The sequence below is a fragment of the Orcinus orca genome, chromosome 2 (assembly GCF_937001465.1).
Source record: "Orcinus orca chromosome 2, mOrcOrc1.1, whole genome shotgun sequence".
Lineage (NCBI taxonomy): Eukaryota > Metazoa > Chordata > Mammalia > Artiodactyla > Delphinidae > Orcinus > Orcinus orca.
Window position 1 is genome coordinate 200,074,268 of NC_064560.1, and position 18,364 is coordinate 200,092,631.

At 52.9% G+C, this 18,364-nt stretch overlaps 2 long non-coding RNA genes across 4 annotated transcripts in view; one reads left to right on the forward strand and one right to left on the reverse strand.

The window, feature by feature from the left end:
* The window catches only part of LOC125963659 (uncharacterized), a 239,044-nt gene that overhangs the window by 120,547 nt on the left and 100,133 nt on the right, over positions 1-18,364 (reverse strand). The gene's annotated exons all lie outside the window — the stretch shown is intronic.
* LOC117199987 (uncharacterized) lies at positions 1,446-18,243 on the forward strand. 2 transcript variants are annotated; one of them, XR_004481358.2, is made up of 3 exons: positions 1,446-6,900; positions 16,322-16,440; positions 17,553-18,243. It is a non-coding gene; the product is annotated as an uncharacterized LOC117199987 (long non-coding RNA). The 2 variants fall into 2 exon arrangements; XR_007475916.1 differs by lacking the exon at positions 1,446-6,900 and having other exon boundaries at positions 15,365-16,440.

Below are 18,364 nucleotides of genomic sequence, written 5' to 3' on the forward strand. Positions count from 1 at the left end.
GCGGACCCGTTTCACAGGTGAGGACACCGGGGCCTGGAGAGTTAGCTGCCTTGCCCGGGGCCCCGCTGTGGGTCCAGAGCCAGGTTCCAAGAATTCATGTGCAGCTTGTTCTTTGTAAGGAAAGGTGAGCAGCTTCCTTCCCAGTTTCTCCTGCCCACTCTTTCCTTCCTTCCTGGTTCTTCCTCTGTTTGCACTTAGGCCGGGGTCACAGCAGGATGGAGCTGGGAGAATGAGACTGGGGGTGAGAGTATGGCGAGGGTGGACAGACCAGACAAGTGGGCAATGGCTGCTCCAGAGCCTCTCAGGTGCCACCCCCTCTGGGCACGAGGCTGGTTCCTACAGCATCCCTGGGTCCCCCACCCTGCGAGGCCTTCGCCAGGAGAGGTGTCCCCAAGGCCACCTGCAGGAGGAGAGTCCCTTCAGGGATCTGGATCAGGTCAGAGGTGCTGCCCAGCTGCCTCTGGCTCCAGGGAGAAACCCTAGGCCCCATGGAGCTCCATCAGCTTTTCCTGAGAACAGGAAAAGAAGCGGGAAGTGGGGATGTAAAAATAGACGCTACAGCCAGTCGGGGCAGGACTGGAGTTGGCAGGCCTCACGTCTTCCTTCTTCTGAAGGTTGGGCTCGGCGCGCCCAGCCTGGGAGGAACGCCTGCCGGGCCTCCCTCCTCTCTGGCTTCCCGGATGCCTCCTGGGCCCCCAGCCCCGGGAGGCACATGTACGGGCCACAAGGCCTCTGGGCGGGCGCTGTGATTCACGGGGCCGGCCACCAGCATGGCTTCTGTGCACCGCTGGCGACAGCTTCCCTCCGGGGCTGCTGGGCTGGGTGAGCCACACACACAGCACCCAGTGCGTGTGCTAGAGATGTGGCGCCTCCCACACCTCTGCCCAACCCCCACCCAGAGGGGCTGCCCCCTCTGGAGCTGCCTCTGACCTCTAACCTTTCCCAGGCAGGTTAGATTGAAGGCCTGCGAAGAGGCAGGGGTGGGGCTCATGACTATCTTTCCAAAGACCAGCCAGCGCTGTAGCCCCTCCCAGCTCATCCTCCCGGCACTGCCCCAGGACCCACCGATTCCAGCTTCTGCCCGATGCAGCGGGAAGGCACTGCGTGTGGCCCCGAGGCCGGCCTGCCATTCTGCTGTGTCCCTCCCTGGGCAGTCAAGGTCCCCTGCGACCTCTGTTTCCCCATCAGCCAAAAGGTAATTCAGCTTCCGCCTCCCTAAGAGAATGCGAGACGGAGCTGTGTAAACTGTAAATTGCCGTGCGGACGCGAAGGGCTACTGCCCCCTGCAGGAAGCAGGGTTTCTCTCTGAGGCCGCAACAGAGAAGCACCTGCAGCTCCTGCCAGCCGCCCCGCCTCCACCCCACGTTCCCCTCCTGCCCCTGGGTCCCCGCGGAGTCGGTCATCTTCCGGCCACACTCAGTTGATGCTGAAGGTGAGTCAGGTGCGATGATGGCCCGAGTGCCGGTGAATCATGGAGCCGGAGGAGGAAGTGGGTTAGTACCGGGACTGCCTCCCTGAGAGGCCGACAGAGCAAGAGTGACGTCACTGCCGGGTGACGCCCGAGCTCCAGCGGCCTCTGTCCCCCTCCTCACCTGCTCTGTCCCCGCAGGCTGCGTTGGGCCCTGGCTCTGAGGACCACAGGCTGAGCGCCGCCTCCAGGCTGCTGGGAAGCGCGGGCACAGAGCGGGGATGGGGGCCGTGCCCGCCTGGAGCCACCCTCAGCTGTGAGCCTTTGGCACCTGCTCCAGTGAGGTTAATTCAGGGGGTTCAGGGCGAGTGAGAGGTGACACTGGGAAATGTAAACTTTAAACTGTATCAGTGTTTGTAAGTTGGGTTTGGCATTTAAAAATTTTACCCAAGGGACTATACTCAATATTTTGTAATAATCTATAAGGGAAAAGAATCTCAAAAGAATATCTATAGCTATCTATCTATATCTATCTATCTATCTATATATATACACATACCTACATACGTATATAACTGAATCACTTTGCTGTACACCTGAAGCTAACACAACATTGTAAATCAACTATACTTCAATTAAAAAATAAATAGGGCTTCCCTGGTGGCGCAGTGGTTGAGAGTCCGCCTGCCGATGCAGGGGACACGGGTTCGTTCCCTGGTCCGGGAAGATCCCACATGCCATGGAGCGGCTGGGCCCGTGAGCCATGGCCGCTGAGCCTGCGCCTCCGGAGCCTGTGCTTCGCAATGGGAGAGGCCACAACAGTGAGAAGCCCGCGTACCGCAAAAAGAAAAAAAACAAACCCCAAAACATTTTATTTATTTAAAAATCCTCATCCAGTGGAAGTGGCTCTGGCCTCTGAGGCCCTTTGGTAAAGCCACTTCAAAGGTCTAAGCTCCCAGGGCTGGGACAGGGCAGGGGAGGGGCACTGGAGGGGCTGGGCAGCGTCGGGCAGTGTCGTGGGCCCTTAGAATGAGCTCCCCTTCAGCGATGGGCCCTGGGCACTTCACTCGCTTGACCCTGGTCCCAGCCCTGCAAGCTTTTCTAAGTACATGGGGGACACTGAGGCCTTGGGTCTGGGTTGGGAGTCAGGAGTTGGCTTCGTGGGGTATGGACCGCGAGGGCTGCCCGAGGGCCCCCACCAAGAGCAGGTCTGGGGGCAGGGTCTGTCTGTCCTTCCTGGTAGAAGGCAGCACCTGCACAGCCTCAGCTGGTGACAAAGGGGCAGAAACGCTCTGGACGTGGACAGAGGGCACTGGCACAGCCGCTAATGAAAGGCTGGGGCAGTGGGAGCTGAACCATCCTGCGGCTTCCTCGAGGCGCGGCCGCTGTGACCGTGATCGTGGTAATAACACCAGTGCCCATCGTGGGTGGTCAGGCTGCTGGTGTGGGATGTCTGGACACTGAATGGCCGGGAGCTCAGGAAGCCCCTCCCCACGCGATCTCACTGATGCTGCCCTGGCTGGCTGGGCTGGGGGATTATTACTTTATTGTTTTTAAAGTGCCCTGTTGTTATTTTTTGATTACGGAAGCGATCCAAGCTCACGATAAAGACCTGTGAGCACTGAGTGGGTGGTGCTATTAGCTTGGTTCATGGTTCATGGATGGGGAGGTGACGCAGACTGTCGCAATTCATCAGTATCAGCAGCAGGATGACAAAAAAGATTTAGTCACCGTCCTTTGGGACACAGCTGGGTAAGGCTGCTGGCAGACAGACAGGGTCTGCACCCCGGCCTCCCAACCTAAAGCTGACCAAAAATGAGGGTATTTTCTGCACAGTCCTGGGAGGTGAGGGCAGGAGTGGGGACTGAGAGCAGATGCTGGCACAGTCCTCCAGCCGCTGGTGGCCACAGCCCACAGGGTGACTGCCCATCTTGCTTCTCCAGCTGCTTCCTGCTGCCGGATCTGGGGCTGGGCTGCTCTGATACCCTGGTGCTTCCCGGGCTTAGGGGAGGCCACTGAGAGCTGGCGGGCGCGGGGTGACCCCTTTCAGCCACGTGCAGGCACCTGAAGACCTAGGCTGGGCTGCGTGCATGAGGCTCCTCTGGGGAGCACGGAAGACAGGGGTCCTGCAGAGGAACTCTGTGCTGTGCATTTCTGTGGCCCTGATTTTAGTGACGAGCCCCTTAGCCCAAACCAGAGCATCATGTCCTGAGGAACACAGATCACCTAATTCATTCTCATGAAGTCTCACCGTGAGTTGCTGATGTGGCCGTCACAACTCCATTTTACAGATACGGAAACTGAGGCTTGGGGGACGATGTTCACATGTCCAAAGCCACACAGTACTAAGTGGCTGAATTTGATTAGAACCATTCCAAGCCCTTCCCCCATCTCCCAGCTCCCCGCCCACACTCGGCTCTCCAGGCCCTGATGCTATAGACACGATGCTGCCGCCCATCTTCGGGGAGCAGGGGCTCCCAGAGCCCAGCGGTGACCAGGCAGCAGGTGTGACCTCCTGGGAGGCCAACCTTGGAACTTGTTTTTCTTGGCGCCCTCCTGGGGACTGCATTCCACCGACCCCAAAACACATTTTCCCCAGGTCTAGGTGTGAAACTTCGGGGGCGAGGGTGGCCAGATCTGGGGAACCTCCCAGAGCCCCTGGGGTGACCTGGGAAGCTGGGCTTGTGTCTGGATGCTGCGTCCCCAGGATCTCGCCCAGAGCAGGCCTTCTGTGTTTGCCAACTGTGCCCCGGGGACAGGTAGCTCATGGGTACACTTGGCTTAGAGACGCCTGGGCCTGGTTTGGGCTGAGAGTAGTGAATGCGAAAGGATATCAGAAAGGGGCGGGTGCTGAGAAGGGGCAGGGCCAAGTGTAGAATGCTGGTGGGCGCTGCAATCAACGCTGGTGCCTAAGGGGTCCGCTAGGAGGGTCTCAAGTTCAGAACACCTTGCAGGGGGGTTGCAGGGGCGTGAAAAAGCCTCCAAGTCACCTGTTTCCTGTGACTTCATTGGTGTTGGGGTGCAGGTTATCCAGCCTCCTTTAGTTCTGCTGCGTGTTTTACTGTTTGGCTAATCTATCTTGGTCTGACAAACTTTCTTTTTGGAAGTAAATGTTTATTCGTGTGTGTTTGACCTGAAAAATACTATTGCTGGGTTTTCTGGCACCTCCAAACATTTAGGAGACACATGTGGAAGCCGAGCTGGGCATCAAGTCTGCCTGCAGTGTCCCTCGGGGCTGGGAGCCTCTCCAGGTCAGGTCAGGCCCACCTTGGAACCGCCTCTGACCCAGAGTCCAGGCTGAGGCCAGCATAGAGGCAGCAGCACCTGCTTGTTGAGTGAATAACCGACCTGGCTGGGGGACAGTTCCCGGAACAGAGGTGCCAAGAAGGTGAGAGAAGCCAGGCAGGAGGGCAGGGCTGCGTTAGGCTCTCAGGGTGTAATTCTTCTTGCCCTTGCAAGGAGGGTGCAATTCACATTTTTATTTATTTGAAATCACACAGTAATTCTTTTTTTTAAAAAAGTAATTAATTAATTAATTAATTTTTGGCTGTGTTGGTTCTCTGTTGCTGCGCACAGGCTTTCTCTAGTTGCAGCGAGCGCAGGCTACTCTTCGTTGCGGTGCGCGGGCTTATTATTGCAGGGGCTTCTCTTGTTGCAGAGCACGGGCTCTAGGTGCACGGGCTTCAGTAGTTGTGGCACGCAGGCTCAGTAGTTGTGGTGCACGGGCTTAGTTGCTCTGCAGCATATGGGACCTTCCCGGACCAGGGCTCGAACCTGTGTCCCCTGCGTTGGCAGGTGGATTCTTAACCACTGTGCCACCAGGAAAGTCCCACACACAGTTAATTCTTGAACACAGTCTCATATAAATCACAGTGTTACCAATAAAATCCAAATCCATCTTGCTCAAGCCCCTTTATTGTGCCCCCCGACTCCTGGTATATCCCGTTTTGTTTCGGCGCCTAGTTTGCCAGATTTTTACTGATATACAAGCTCGTGCCTATGTAAACACATAGTTTGAGTGTTGTGCCTGTGTGTGTGTTTAAACTCAAAGGGTGTCGCTCTGTATGTATCATGCTGTAAACTGCTTTTCCCTTGAGCTGACTAAATCTTGGAGATCCTGTCAGTGTGCATAGATCTTCCTTATGACCTGCGTCTGCTGCGGAGGACCCAAGGCTACAGCAATGGCCCCCACAGGAGTCAGCATGCCCATTTTATGGATGAGGAAGTTGAGGCTCAGAGAGGTTGGGTGACTTGCCCAGCGTCACCTCCAGCTGTTTGAGGGTTGGGCCTGGCAGGGACTGGGAGAGGGGCAGGTGGGACTGCTGAGTGTGGAGCACAAAGGAGTGGCAGGTGAAGGGGACCCCAAGGGCAGAGTCCAGATGCCCGAGGGAGGAAATCAATCAGGGCCTCTGGGAGTCTCAGCGATTCCGGATGGATCAGGCAGGAAGCTGGCCCTCCGCTGGAAGCCGAAGAATTCTGCAGGCCCCGCCCGGCCACACGCTCGCTCTCCCTTCCGGGGCCTGACTCCCCTGAGACTGTGTGGCCGGGGCGCTCAGGGCTGAGCGATGACCGAGTGGGCCCTGTCCTCCAGGACACATGGCCTGGGCCCACTGCCATGCCAGGCGGGCCCAGGGGCAGGGGCAGGTACTGCCCACGTCTGTCCCCCACATCCCCAGGACACCAGCCCTGGATGTACTCTGCCAGGTGCTCATTCCCCAGGACTTATGTCAGGGTGAGGCACGTGCCGGAAAGACCAGGCCACCCGGGCGGGCCCAGGGTGTGACCTGCAGTGCTTCCCACAAAGGCTGAGCCAGCCAAGGTGCTGATTGGGGCAGGCTTCCTGAAGAGGTGGAAGGACGCAGGGAAGTGGCCTCCAGCCTCCTCAACGCGCTGCTTCCTCCTGACTCACTGCTGGCCTGCCCACCTGTGGCGGGAAGTCACCAAACCTTCCCAGACTTAGGAGCACCTGCCGGGAGATGGACCTTGCCCCACGCTCCCTACATGCGCCTGCCTCAGCTGACCCACTTCCCAGGCATTTGGCTGAAAGAGGCCAAGGCAATCCCGAGGGGTGGGGTGGGTGCGGCCGGGGTGTGTCCATGGTGCCAGCACCCATGCAGCATTTTCGGCCTGGTTTCCCAGGGCTGTGCCCCACCTGACCACGTTGTGCCTGTCCCCTTAGAAGCCACTGGCTTATTCACAAGGCCACTTGTGCCCAGCAGCTCAGGGGCATCGCTGCCAGCAGGCTGTCAGTCGGGGCCTTCCCACAAGAGTCCCAGGGAGGAGCGTCCCTGGGCTTGGTCTGCAGGTTCTGTGCACCCCAGGCCCTGCTGCTCTCCTGGCTGTATGACTTGGACCAGCTACCTCTGGCCCTTCAGGCTTCCTGACTTACAGTGGAGACCCTCAGATTCCATCCCACACACCGTTACCTGGATCAGACAGAGCCCGGTGTTCAGGAGGAACAGAGCAAGCTGACCACAGGCTGCTGCATCAGGGTCAGTAGCACCTCTGCTTTCTGAGTCTGTATCTCGCCCAAGCAGCCTTCCTCCCAGTAAACCCCGTGGGGTTCACTTCTGGAGCTCTCAGTTTGGCTGCAGAGCAGAATCTCTTGGGGAGCATTTTCTAAAAACTTTCATTATGTGGAACATTGTTAATATTTTACATCGAACTTTTTACAGAAGTAGACAGGATTTATACTGAACTTTCATATCCCGGTATCAACCATCAACTCATGCCCATCTTGTTTTATTTATACTCTACCCAGTTCCCCTTCTCCCGACATTGTTTTGAATCAGACAAAGGAGGTTTTTATCTTTTAGCTATTTTTTTTAAGTACAAGTGCCAGACTCTCACCCCCAGCAATTTAATCGAGTCATCCAGGCTGGGGCCCAGAAAAAGTGTATTTTAGCAAAGCTCCTTCCTGGGAGACACAGGGGTGCAGCCAGTGGGGAGGGTTTAGAGCCAGCCGATCTGTGGAGCTGCTTCCAGGAGGGTCTGGGAGACACCGCGAGACCCCAGAGCTGTGGTACATGGGGTGTCAGCCCAACAACCCTGACCTAGACGTTCAGGTTTGGACGGCCCCCTCTGAAGGCACGTGGCACCTTCACTCCAGACGAGGGAGAGAGATCCCATCCCACTCTGACGTGGAGGGTCTGGAGGGGGTGCTGACAGCCCCAGCAATCCCGTGCTTGGGAAAGCAAAGACCAGAGTGGATAAACCCACCACAAGGCTGCATGTTCCCAGGGGCTGTGCCAGCCAGTTCCTATCAAAGGAGATCCTGGCGCTGGCAGAGCTGGCCCACAAAGGATGCTTTGTTCATCCGTTAAAATAAACACTTCCCCTGGATATTTACTCCCGGGACTCAAATGTAATATGGGGTGTAAGTTACTCTTTAACAGGAGACCTGATCCAGGCCACCAAGCTCTCCTGAACTAATTTCCTGGAAGAAAGGCGTCCCTCCGCCAGCCCAGGGGTTTGTTAACCACTCCCCGTGGCGGTCAGAGAGGCTGGTCGTGGCCATCACCCGGACCCCAGGTTCACCCTGAGAACCCTGGTCCTGAGGGCCAGCCTCAGTCTTCCCTGAAGAAGAGTGGCGGTGACCAGCGAGTCCTCGCTGTCTGGGCAGAGAAACCAGAGGCTCTGCAAACACGTGTCTTCCTCTGGTCTGTTCAGTTCCCACCTGGAGAGAACACGAGTGGACTTGGGCTCCTAGCCGGAGAAGGGGGCATGCAGGTGTCCAGACAGGCCCCTGGCACCAGGACCCAGCACACACCCACAGCACTGCCACCAAACCTGGACTTCTAGGTCAGGATCACTGGGTTGACATACTCGACACATCAATCTTTAAAGGTTAAATATAACTTCACGAACTTGGGGGCTTTTACAATCAAGAATTTCAAAGCCCAGTCAATGGAGTGAGAGGTGATGTTAAGAGCTGTCGTGAAGGAAAGCCGGCTGCCAGTCTCTGCTTGTCACACCGATTGGATCAGGTGGACACCTGACCTGAAGGCAGCTCACGCACAGGCTGGCCATGCCCTGTAGCCTGGTGCAGAAAGATGGGCTGGGCCAGTCAGATATCCCCCTCAGGTATCTGGACCAGGAAGAGAGGAGGGGAGATGCCCCAGAGAGGAGGGTAATGCAGCAAAATGTCACATGGGCCCCACACAGCATTATGACCTCATCCTCGGGCCAAGACCAGGAGGAGGAGAGGAGTGGGCAGAACAGGCACCAGGGAGAAGAAATGCTAGCAGGGGGAGGCCTAAGGGATGCCGAGACCTTCCTTCTCCCAGATCCAGTTCTGCTTCCAGGAGGCCCAGGAGCCCCAATGCTTTCCTTGGGTTCCCCAGGGATCCTGTCCTGTCCAGGCCGATGTGAAGACAAGCCAAGTGAGAGCATCTTGGGATGGACGTCTGTGGACACTGGAGCCTGGTCTCCTTCTGGTCTGCCTTGGTTTACAGGAGGGGCAAGAGTGGAGTTGGGCTGTCCCGAGGGTGGCTCTGTACGGTCCAATGGCTGCCTTCAGGTAAATGTAGGTCAGCTCGCATTGGCTCACAAGCTGGGATGCTAGCACCTGGCTGTAGGTGTCGGGTGCAGGTGGCCCACCTGTGGGAGGGGCCTGGTGAACAGAGGGACAGTGTGGGTGGGAAGGGCCCAGGGGAGGTCCTGGCCAGTAGTGACACTAGCTCCATCTGTGTTATACCTGTATTTGACTGCAAACCGGGGACTGGAAGACAGTCCGTCTCCTGGAGCGAGGGGACAGAGCCAGGCAGGACGGCAGGACCTCTGATGCCCAGCCTTGTGCTCAAACAGTGGCTGGGAGGCAGCGGGCCAGCTCAGCCTGCTACCTGGGTGCACCAGGGGGCTGGAGGGGAGATGACACTGGGCCCAAGGCCACCCTCCAGGTCACCAGAAATTGAGCTTAGGGCCACAAGACTAACTGTGGCCCCCAGACACTGGTGCGGTGGGGCCCCCAGCCTTGGTCAGGGATCGCGGGGAGGGAAGGGAAGCAAGTGTTCAGATACGCAGCTCTTCCCCGGTGACACCTGGGCACTGGGCCCTGTGGTAGGAAAACCTGCTGTGCTCACGTCTGACTCACTGGCTGGGCAGAACTGCAGGTGGCTGATGACCTTGCTGGAGCCTCTGCTCCAGGCTTCCTTCAGAGGCAGGCTCTTCCAAGGGTCTTGAACTTGTGTGATCAGAAGCTCCTTGAGGGCTCCTTAAAGCACAGGCCGCCGCCTCCCCAAGTGTGTGATGCCGCAGGTCTGGGTGGGGCCTGAGGACCTGCATTTCCTACCGGTTCCCAGATGCTGCTGCCGCTGCAGTGGCCCCGGGACCCCACTTTGAGAGCCACCGCTGTGGCTGAAGCCATTTCAGAGAGGCCTTCTTTTCAATCATTCTGCACCTGCTTCCCTTTGGAAGGGGGCTGCGGCCCTGTCCAGTGCACTTGAATCACCTCTCCTGGACCACTGTCTCCAGGGTGCTGGGGCTCGAGGGCAGGGATCTGGGGAGTGAGGGCAGAGCCCTGCTTCCTTCCTGAAGGTGGGGTGCGGAGACCTCTAGGCAGTGCCTGGAGCTCAGGGCACAGCTCACCTGTGGAAAGGGCTTCTTGGCAGGGATGGGGACCTAGGGACCCCACTTGGAAGGCTGGCAGAGGCTCTGAGGCCAGCGGCGCCTCAGCACACGGGATGGACTTTGGAGCTGCTCCGGCTCCCCGGGTGAGGGCATGGGAGGCCACAGTGCTGCTTTCACTGGAAAAGCCACTGGGTTTTGAGGCCAGAGAGGAGATGCAAACACAAGGCTCCTCTCTGCCTTTTTCAAAAGACAGAATGCCCGCACTTCAATGACAGTGTCTGCACTGAGTCCGGCCATTGTTCACAGGAGGTAGAACCCCAGCCTCCAGGACAGGCGGCTCCTGTGCTCCCCACAGGAGTCCCTTTGTGGGGTGGGGGAGGCGCTGGGCCCCCGCCAGTCTCCTGGATGCTTCAGGACACTGGCAGGTCCGCTGTGATGTTCCCAAGCCACAGGCTGGGGTATCAAGTCACCTGAAGGAAGGTGATATGAAGGTCAGGGGAGAGCGCAGAGGCATGGCCGCCATGCCGAGGTACCTGTATGCAGGGCCGTGTACTGGGCACCCCTGGGATTCCTGTCACGTTCATTTGAAAGGTGTCTGGAGGCTCAGGATGGGTGGTCAGAAGCTGACTCCCGGGAGAGGACGCGGGTGCGGGTGGCTTCTTGGGGAAGTGACCCCAGGGGAGACCGCGAGGGCGGAGAGGAGCAGGCTTTGTAACACTCTGCAAGAGGAAGAAGCCAATGCGGGGGTTCCACAGGGGAGGGCGGCCCCGGGGGACGTGAACTTGCGGCACTCCTGGCTCCTCCCTGGGCCAGTCCCCAAAAGCAACTTTGCAGGGGCTGCAATGGGGGAGGCCAGCAAAGCCGGGAGGGCACTCAGGGCCATGAGCAGATCCCAGGGGTCTGCGGCAGCAGTGACAGCAGCCACCCCACCTGAGTCCTCCATAGACCCTTCAAGATGGGAAGGAAAATGTCCTTGTAATTCTTTTAAGAAATTCATCTACCAAGGGAGATGTGTAATGATTAAAAGAGCTTAGTGATTATAACCCATAATGGAATAGAATCTGAAAAAGAATATATATAGAGAGAGATATACATGCATATGCAACTGAATCACTGTGCTATACACTTGAAACTAACACATTATAAATTAACTACACTTCAATTAAAAAAAAAATAAAAGAGCTTAGTGACACCAGAAGGGCGTATGCAAAACATGGTGAGAGCAGGAGGTGTGGATTCCATCTTGGGGCTTCCTGCGCTGTCCCTTGGCTCAGGGAGAGCTGGAGAATGCTGGGCAAAGGCTCACCATGAAGAAAAGAGAAAACCCAAATAAACAAAACAAGAAGTGCAAGAGGAGAAGTCACAACTGATATTGCAGAAGCACAAAACACCGGAAGAGAGCACTATGAATTATCATGTGCCAACAAATTCGACAACCTAGAAGAAATGTACAACTTTCTAGAAACATACAGCCCACCAAAACTGAATACAGTAAAAACAGACAACTTGAAAAGACCGATCACTAGATGTGAAATAAAACCTGTAATAAAAAAACTCCTTACAGGGGGCTTCCCTGGTGGCTCAGTGGTTAAGAATCTGCCTGCCAACGCAGGGGACACGGGTTTGAGCCCTGGTCCGGGAAGATCCCACATGCCGCAGAGCAACTAAGCTCATGCGCCACAACTACTGAGCCTGCACTCTAGAGCCCATGCGCCACAACTACTGAGCCTGCACTCTAGAGCCCGTGTGCCACAACTACTGAGCCTGTGAGCCACAACTACTGAGCCTGCACTCTAGAGCCCATGCTCTACAAGAGAAGCCACCGCAATGAGAAGCCCACACACCGCAACGAAGAGTAGCCCCCGCACAGCAATGAAGACCTAATGCAGCCAAAAATAAATAAATAAAATAAATGAAAACAAAACAAAAAAAACCTCCCTACAAACAAAAGTCCAGGACCAGATGGCTTCACAAGCGAATTCTACCAAACATACAAAGATGAATTTATACCAATTCTTCTCAAACTCTTCCAAAAGACTGAAGAGGGAACACTCCCAAAGACATTATATGAAGCTACCATCACCCTGACATCAAACCCAGACAAAGACACCACCAAAAGAAAATTACTGGCCAATATCTTTGATGAATATAGATGCAAAAATTCTCAACAAAATATTAGCAAACTGGACTTCCCTGGTGGCGCAGTGGTTAGGAACCTGCCTGCCAATGCAGGGGACATGGGTTTGAGCCCTGGTCCGGGAAGATCCCACATGCCACGGACAACTAAGCCCATGCAACACAACTACTGAGCCTGTGCTCTAGAGCCTGCGAGCCACAACTACTGAGCCCATGTGCCACAACTACTGAAGTCTGCGCACCTAGAGCCTGCGCTCTGCAGGAGAAGCCACCGCAATGAGAGGCTTGTGCACCACAACGAAGGGTAGCCCCCGCTCAACGCAACTAGAGAAAGCCCATGTGCAGCAATGAAGACCCAATGCAGCCAAAAATAAATAAATAAATAAATTTATATTTAAAAAAATTAGGAAACTGAATCCAACAATACATAAAAAAGATCATACACCATGACCAAGTTGGATTCATCCCAGGGGCACAAGGATGGTTCAACATACGCAAATCAATCAATGTGATACACCACATCAACAAAAGAAAAGATAAAAACCACATGATCATCACAATAGATGCAGAAAAAAATCTGATAAAATTCAACATCTATTCATGATAAAAACCCTTAAAAAGTGGAATAGAGGGAATATATCTCAAATAATAAAAGCTATTTATGACAAACCCACAGCCAATATAATACTCAATGGTGAAATACTGATAATCCTTCCCCCTAAAATCTGGAATAAGACAAAGGATGCCCACTTTCACCACTTTTCTTCAACACAGTATTGGAAATCTTAGCCATAGCAATCAGACAAGCAAAAAAAAAAAAAAAAAGTAGTCAAATTGGCAGGGAAGAGGTAAAAGTGTCATTATATGCAGATGACAGAACACTATATATAGAAAACCCTGAAGACTCCATACAAACACTACTATAACTGATAAATGAATTCAGCAAGGTTGCAGGATACAAGTTTAACATACAGAAATTGGTTGTATTTCTTTACACTAACAATGAAACATCAGAAAGGAGATGTAAACAAACAATTTTTTTAAAAATTTATTTTATTTATTTTTGGCTGTATTGGGTCTTTCTTGCTGTGTGTGGGCTTTCTCTAGTTGCGGCAGGCAGAAGCTACTCTTCATTGTGGTACGCAAGCTTCTCATTGAGGTGGCAGAGCACGGGCTCTAGGTGCGTGGGCTTCAGTAGTTGTGGCGTGCAGACTCAGTAGCTGTGGCTCACGGGCTCTAGAGTGCAGGCTCAGCAGTTGTGGCACACGGGCTTAGTTGCTCCGCAGCATGTGGGATCTTCCTGGACCGGGACACAAACCTGTGTCCCCTGCATCGGCAGGCAGACTCTCAACCACTGCGCCACAAGGGAAGCCCTATATGTATATTTTAAATAAATTTATTTATTTATTCATTTTTGGCTGCGTTGGGTCTTTGCTGCTGCGCGTGGGCTTTCACTAGTTGTAGTGAGGGGGGTACTCTTCGTTGCGGTGCACGGGCTTCCTATTGTGGTGGCTCCTCTTTGTTGCAGCGTATGGGCTCTAGGCGCATGGGCTTCAGTAGTTGCAGCAGATGGGCTCAGCAGTTGTGGCTGACGGGCTCTAGAGCGCAGGCTCAGTAGTTGTGGTGCATGGGCTTAGCTGCTCCACAGCATATGGGATCTTCCTGGACCAGGGCTCAAAGCCATGTCTCCTGCATTGGCAGATGGATTCTTAACCACTGCGCCACCAGGGAATTCCTAGACGCACTTATATTGTGGACGTCCCGTTCCATCCCTACTTTGCTGAGAAATTTTACACAAATGGATGTTTAATTTTGTCTAATGCTTTTTTTTTTGGCATCTATTGAGATGCTATTGTTTTTCCTTGTTATTGGAGTAATATGGTAAGCTACATTGATTTTTTTTTTTTTTAGTTAAGCAAAGAACACCTTATTTCTGCTACACATAACAGCACACTGCCCTAAGAAACAACTACTACTATTTTTTCTTATTGAAATACAGCTGATTTTCAATGTTGTGTTAGTTACTGCTGTACAGCAAGGTGATTCAATTATATATACGTACATATATGTATATACACATTAAAAAAATTTTTTTTCCATTATGATTTACCATAGGATATTGAATATAGTTCTCTGTGCTACATAGTAGGACCTTGTTGTTTATCTATTCTACATATAAAAGCTTACATCTGCTGACCCCAACCTCCCACTCCATCCCTCCCCCACTACTACTATTTTAGCTTCAGCATTAATATGTGCATTTACAAATATAGGTCATCCTGTATATCAAAAAATACGCCAGTAATCCCTGCTTCCTGGAGAAAACAATGCTGTAGATAGATTATCAGTCAGTCAGCTGAGGATTATGTCATTATCTAGTCTTTGTTCTTAAGAATCAGTAGGTTCTCTGCTGTTTGCCAGATTCTTTCTCTTGGGGAACCTGCCAGCGTAACCTGATCCTATTCAGGGTTTCTTAAACATCTCAATTTCTCTCTATTCTCTCTATTGAATGTTGCCATTGATTAAAATCCACATCTCATTGATTTTTGAATGTTAACCCAACCCTTCCTTGGTCATGACTTTTTACTTTTGATTGGATTCAATTTGCTAAAATTTTGTTTAAAACTTTGGCATCTACGTTCAAGAGGAATATTGGTCTGTAGTTTTCTCTTAATGTCGTTCTACTTTTGAATCATGCTGGTGCTGCTCTCACAGAATGAGCTGGGGAGTGTTTCCCCCTGTTCTATTAAGGAAGAATTTGTGTATAATTGGTATTATTTCATTCTTCAATATCTGGTGTAACTCATCAGGGAAGCCATCTGAGCCTGGAGTTTTCTGAGCAAGTTTTCAACTACAGATTAAATTTCTTTGATTTAGGGCTATTCGGGTTCTCCATTCTTCTTGAGCCAGCTTCAGTGGTGTCTCACAAGGAACTTGTCCATTTCATACACCCTGCAGAATTTTCTGGTTTCAAGCTCTTTGTGATATTCCCTTATCCTTTTTTTTTTTTTTTTTTTTTTTTTTTTTTTTTTTTTGTGGTACGCGGGCCTCTCACTGTTGTGGCCTCTCCCGTTGTGGAGCACAGGCTCCGGACGCGCAGGCTCAGCGGCCATGGCTCCCGGGCCCAGCCGCTCCGCGGCATGTGGGATCTTCCCGGACCGGGGCATGAACCCGTGTCCCCTGCATCGGCAGGCAGACTCTCAACCACTGCGCCACGAGGGAAGCCCCCCTTATCCTTTTAATATCTGTAGAATCTGTAGTAACGGCACCTCCCTCATTCCTGATATTACTTTTTTCTTCTTCCTTTATTTTTTCTTCATCAGTCTAGCTAGAGTGTCCATCTTATTTATCTTCTCAAAGAACAAGCTTCTGCTTTCACTGAGTGCCTACTACAAATGCCTGGTCCTATGTGAGATACCAGGTGGAAAGAGATGAATTAGTGTCCTTTACATAAATCCGCTATTTTATTCTTTTTTAGAAAGTCCTCTGCTTTTTATTTCTGAATTTTTTTTTTTTTTGGTGGTACGCAGGCCTCTCACTGTTGTGGCCTCTCCCGTTGTGGAGTACAGGCTCTGGACACGCAGGCTCAGCGGCCATGGCTCACGGGCCTAGCCGCTCCGTGGCATGTGGGATCTTCCCGGACCGGGGCACGAACCCGTGTCCCCTGCATCGGCAGGCAGACTCTCAACCACTGTGTCACCAGGGAAGCCCTGAAATTTTTTTAAAAAATTAATTTGATTTATTATTTATTTTTGGCTGTGTTGGGTCTTTGTTGCCGCACACAGGCCTTCTCTAGTTGCGGTGCGTGGGCCTCTCATTGCGGTGGCCTCTCTTGTTGCAGAGCATGGGCTCTAGGCGCGCAGGCTTCAGTAGTTGTGGCTTGTGGGCTCTAGAGCACAGGCTCAGTAGTTGTGGCGCACGGGCTTAGCTGCTCCGTGGCATGTGGTATCTTCCCGGACCAGGGCTCGAACCCATGTCCCCTGCATTGGCAGGCGGACTCTCAACCACTGCGCCACCAGGGAAGTCCCAAATCAATCATCTTACAGGTGCCACACAGCTCGACTGGGGCACACGCACCCCTGGGATATATTAATACAATGACAAGCAAGAAACACATGCCCCCTCCAGAGGCTCCCTGGTGGCTGAAACACATTGTTGAAAGTTACCCCTTCAGATGCTGGGACCATGTTCTCCTCCCTCTGCCTTTAGGGTCCTCCACAGGCCACTCTGAAGAACACTGACGAAGCATGGATGGGCACGATGTGTGGACCTCAGGATAAAGGGCCTCCGTGGAGCTCCACCTGGAAACTGGCTGCTCCTGCCCACGGGTGAGTTCGAGGCCCTCTCTGCTTCTGTAGACAGACGTCTCTCTTTTGCCGGCACCGCCCAAGCGCTGCTCTGAACAGGGTGCCCCCCGTGCCCAGCACAGCTCCCACATCTGTACTCAGCGCCCACAGGAAGCCTGGTGACGACAGGCTGGCGGCGTGCACTGGCTCCACCTGCAGGCCACCTCGGGACATGACCGGCTTGTGTGCAAACGTCAAGTGGGTTCTGGGCAGCAACAAAACTCCTTTCTGCGACAAAACACGCTGTCTCCACTTAGGAACTAGGGACGGGAAACCACTTGGTGCAGCAGGAAGACAGTTTTGTTCCACTCTTTAAGGCATGGTTGACGCTGGGCACAATCTCCAGGGGTGGGGATGGGGGTAGAGCACGTCTCTCCTCAACATCCTCCAACCGGCCGCTCTCACAGGCCACAGGGTCCACCTTTCATAGGATATACTCCACCTCAGCCAAGTTCCCCTCACAACATAAATCCCAAGAGCCCCTCACCCCATTCTGCACGGGCAACTGGTCCATGATGGGTTTTTATTTACTGATGATAACTCAAGGAACCCACAAGCGGTAGAGAGGGACACACTCCCAGGGTTTGCACACCAGCTCCTCTGCTGACTCCAGGGGCTGGCTGCCCAGGCCTCACCTTCTCCTTCTCCGGATAAGAGCTCAGCCTCCCGGAGCGCAAGTCCCGGTCCCAGCATCGGCTAGCTGGCCTCTGGCACTTCACTGCCCTCTCTCAGCCTCAGTTTCCTCCTATGTAAAATGGGACTGCAGCCCTACCTCATTCGGTTCTTAGGACTCAGTGTGCTAAGAGGCACAGGGGGAACATGGGTGGATGCTGATGTAGTGGATGTAAGGGCTCGGGGTGGGAGGGGACGGGACGTTCTTTGTACAGATCAGTGGTTCTCAAAGTGTGGTCCCTGGGCGTCAGCACATCCCGGGAACCTGTGAGAGATACAAGTTCTCAGGCCCCTTGCCACACCAATGGAAGCAGAAATGCTGGGCCCCGCTAGTCCTTGCTGACCGCCCTCCAGGTGATGCCTGTCTCAGAAAAGATGGCCCACGTGAGTAATTTTTAAGATTAGGACTTTCTGATCCACAGTGCTGACTCATCCTCTGGAGGGAGAAGAGAACAAAAGCTTCTCGGAGAAAATGTGATCCCTGCTTTAGAATGGAACCCTGCTCCCAGCTCCAATGCCAGCTCTCACTGGGGCTGTACGACGCTTTCACGCCAGTTCCCCGTTGAGCCAACAACCGTGAGGCAGTCAGTGAGCCTGATAAATGGGTTTTATCCCCATTTTACAACAGAAGAAACCAAGGCTCAGAGACTCCACCCAAAAGTGGCAGCCATTTGTCAGGCACCAACCATGGCGAGAGACCAGGACCAAGACCTGGGCCACCATTTCTATTCCACAGGCAGACCCCCGTCACCTGCAAAGCACCAGATTTCAAACTGGACTCAATTCCACCCCTACGCTTACTGCTTTAGAATCTATTTTTTAAATGCAATTTTAGGGGTTTTGGTAATCGCCTTAAATGGAGAAAAACATTATGCAGCATTCACTTGATATTAGCCAAACTACAAGAAGTATCAATTGATTTAAAAAAAAAAAATTTATGTACCTTGCCTTAGAAGTGATTTCTGGATAAAATTTTCTAGAGCTTATAATTCCATCCACGATGTGATCTAATATTGCCTATTTCTAAAGCATTTTACATAACTTTGCTGTATACCTGAAACTAACATAACATTGTAAATCAAGTATACTCCAATAAAATTTTTTTTAAAAAGGCATTGTACAGTTTAAATAATGCTCTTGCATACTTTCTCTTACTGCACTCCACAGTAACTCTAAGTTAGAACTTACACATTATCTCCATTTTCCAGATGAGAAAACAGAGGCTCAGGGAGGT